Source organism: Dipodomys spectabilis, unplaced genomic scaffold (genome assembly GCF_019054845.1).
Source record: "Dipodomys spectabilis isolate Male_0828 unplaced genomic scaffold, ASM1905484v1 ptg000155l, whole genome shotgun sequence".
Taxonomy (NCBI): Eukaryota; Metazoa; Chordata; class Mammalia; order Rodentia; family Heteromyidae; genus Dipodomys; species Dipodomys spectabilis.
In genome coordinates, this window is record NW_024870832.1 from 1,280,974 (window position 1) to 1,284,413 (window position 3,440).

A 3,440-nucleotide genomic window follows, 5' to 3' on the forward strand; every position below is an offset into this window, starting at 1 on the left:
TTTAATCATAGATAGACAGCCCTGACACTCTTTACCAATATATAATTATTTGTATACCACCATCTGCCTATCCATGTATCACTGTTTTGGTCAAACCTGGGGGTTGATCTGGGAACCACCTGACAGCCGTATTGGCTAGAGGCTGCCATGCTCAAACTCACTCATTCTTGAATTGAGCCTGCTAGGCACTGAGTTCAGATCCTAGCACTGCCAGGCTTGATGGAGAACACATCTAAAATCTAGATGCTTTGTGATGGGATGTAAACAATGTAATAAATGGTACATGTATCATCAGAGTCAATAAAATAAATGGTAAATAAATGAGTAAAACAAGGAATCAATGAATAACCACAGCAAACACAATATGGACTGAACATCTGTACGGAATTACAAATCCTAACTTTAAAATGTATGTAAGATGAACTTTTCCAGGTCTGAGGCTTGAAGTCAGCCCCCCCCCACAAGGAGGGATTTGTGGGAGACCCTGAGATACTATTTTGTGAACCTATGAGGAGTCATGGAAAGCAATCGATCTCATCCCTGAATGAGTAGTTCCTGCATGATGCGAGTAGGAAATGATAGGCAAGACTCATGGAGTATTGATTATTTGTAGAGAAGAGCTGATGAAGCATGATAATTATCATCACAGTCATGAAATGGAGGCATCCAGAAAGATCCAAGAAACGGTAGTCACACAGAATGGATTCCATTACAAGTCACCATCTCTCCTACTCTACACAAATATGTACTTATTTGCATACTACCTTCAGCTTATGAGTGGGTGACTATTATCCTCCCCAGTTTCCCCCTGCCGGGGGCCTCAATCTCAGGTCCTGGGAATGGCCTAGGTCCTTCGTGGCTCACAGGCTGGTGTGCTCATGTGGACCCATTCACCAATTGGGCCTGCTAGGTCCCGAGTTCAGATCCCAGGCCTGCCGAAAGATTCATCTTGATGTCAAAAGCCAATCGTTGCACCTGTTTTTCTTTCCTGTGCAAGTCATGGGTCTCAGCTAGGATGGAGAATAAATGGGCCACCTTGTGGCTATGGGAATAAGTTGTTATCCATGTCAGTGAAGGTATACTTGTCATTATATACTCAAGAAAATACACAATATATCCACGAATAGCATGCAAAATAAAGAGAATAACTACACTCAATGCACGATGAAGTCCACACACAGATGTGAATATACGTCCCTTGTCTCAATGATGCATTGAGGACTATTGAGGCCTCCCTGGGGCTCGAACTCAGTTCCAGGGAATGACAAAGCTCCTTAGTGGCTCACAGTATGGTGTGATCATGTGAACCCATTGGGAAGTTGGGCCTCGTAGGCTCTGAGTTCGAATCCCAGCACTGCCAAAAGTTCACCCTGATGTGAGAGGCCAGTTGTTGCATCTGTTTTCCTAGGCTGTGCAAGTTCTGTGTCTCAGCTAGGATGGAGAATGTATAGGCAAGTCAATACTCATGGGAATAGGTTGTCATCCAGTTCACCAAAGTTATATCTGTCATCCTATACTCAAGAAAATACACAATACATCAATGAATAAGACACAAAATAAAGAGAATGACTACACCGAACACAAGATGCCGCCCACCAATGTTTAGAAATATAGATCCTCTGTTTAATTATGAATTTATGGCTATATTGGCCCCCACCAGGGCTGGATCTCAGATCCTGGGAATGGCCTAGCTCCTTAGTGGCTCACAGGCTGGTGTTCTCAACATGTCCCTTTCACTGATTGGGCCTGCTGGCCCTTGAGTTCAAATCCCCAGCACTGACAAAATATTCAACCTGATGTGAGAATCCAATTGATCCACATTTTTTCCTGTCCTGCGAAAGTCCTGGGTCTCAGCACAGATGGAGAATGCTATAGAGGCAACTCTATAGCCATGGAAATAGGTTGTCATCCATGTCAGCACAGTTATATCTGTCACCATACTCAATAAAATACACAATACATCCATGAATAAGACACAAATTAAAAAGAATAACTACAATGAACTCAAGATGCATACCTCTCCTGTAGGTAAAGAGAGATCTTATGTTTAAAAAAGGTGAGCTTATTATTTTGTCCAGTGCTGAGCCTTCAAATCAGGCCCTGGACCATGCCTGACATTCTAGTCTTCAAGGATGGCGAGCTTCAATTCTCCCACAGTGCAAAAGAGCTACCCAGACCTGAGTTCAAATCCCAGCACTGACAAAAGATTCATTCTGATGTCAGAAGCCAGTTGTTGCACACGTTTTCCGCTCCTGTGAAAGAAGAGGATGGAGAATGCATAGGCAACCCTATAACGATGGGAACAGGTTGTCGTCCATGTCAGCACAGTTATACCTGTCACCATTCTTAGTAAAATAAACAATACCTCCATGAATTAGAGACAAAATAAGGAGAAGTGGACCAAACACAAGATGCTGTCCACACATGTATGTCAATGTTGATCCTATGCTTAAATTATGAACTTATGAAATTATGAACTTATACTGGACCACCCTGGGGATCAATGTCAGATCCTGGGAATGACCTAGCTCCTTGGTTGCTCACAGGTTGGTGTGTTCACCTTGATTTATTGGCCAATTGTTCCTTCTAGGACCTGAGTGCAGATCTCAGCAATATTAACAAGTGGATCGTCGAGTAAGAAGCTAAGTGTGAAACTTGTTTTCCTTTTCTCTGAGAATTCTAGGTGTCAAGCATGATGGAGTACATTTCTACAAACCTAGTGCTCTGTGATAGGATGTCATCAATGTAATAAACAAAATGGGTTTCATATAGTAAAATCAATGGTAAATAAATGAATAAAACAAAAAATACAAGGAACAACCACACCAAACATGTATGGACTGAACATCTATAGGTAAGTATAAATCCTATCTTTACAATGTATATAAATAGTATGTTTTCCAGGGATGGGGCTTGAATTCAGGACTAGTGAACAGGCTTGACTTTCTTTTCTTCAAGTACGGTGATCTTCCCCTTCATCCACATTGCTGCAGATTTACCCTGATCCTTAGTTCAAATCCAACACCTGGCAGAATAAATAGCTGGAATTGCAAGCCAGGGAGCTAATTTTTTTAAAACTTTTTCTCAGCACGGGGTTTGAACTCAGGTCGTGGTAACTCTGCCTCAGCTTCGATCACCCTAGGCTGGGGTGCAGCCACTGGACTCACAGCTGTTCCTGGGATCCTCGACCCCCAGGCCTTGCAGGGAAAACAATGTACAGAAAAACTGTGGCCTTTTTAGGTTTTCTTCCTTTGCACGTGACCCTCCTGAGTCTGAATTACACTGTTGCAAAGAGTACTTCACCTTGCATTGCTGAAGGCTAGCAGACTACTGGGGAAGCTTAAGGCCCACGTGGCAATATAGGCCCTGACCATCCAATGGCAGGAGATACTAAGAAACAGGTTTCCAACCATAGGAATAACAATGGAATGTTGTCAGTG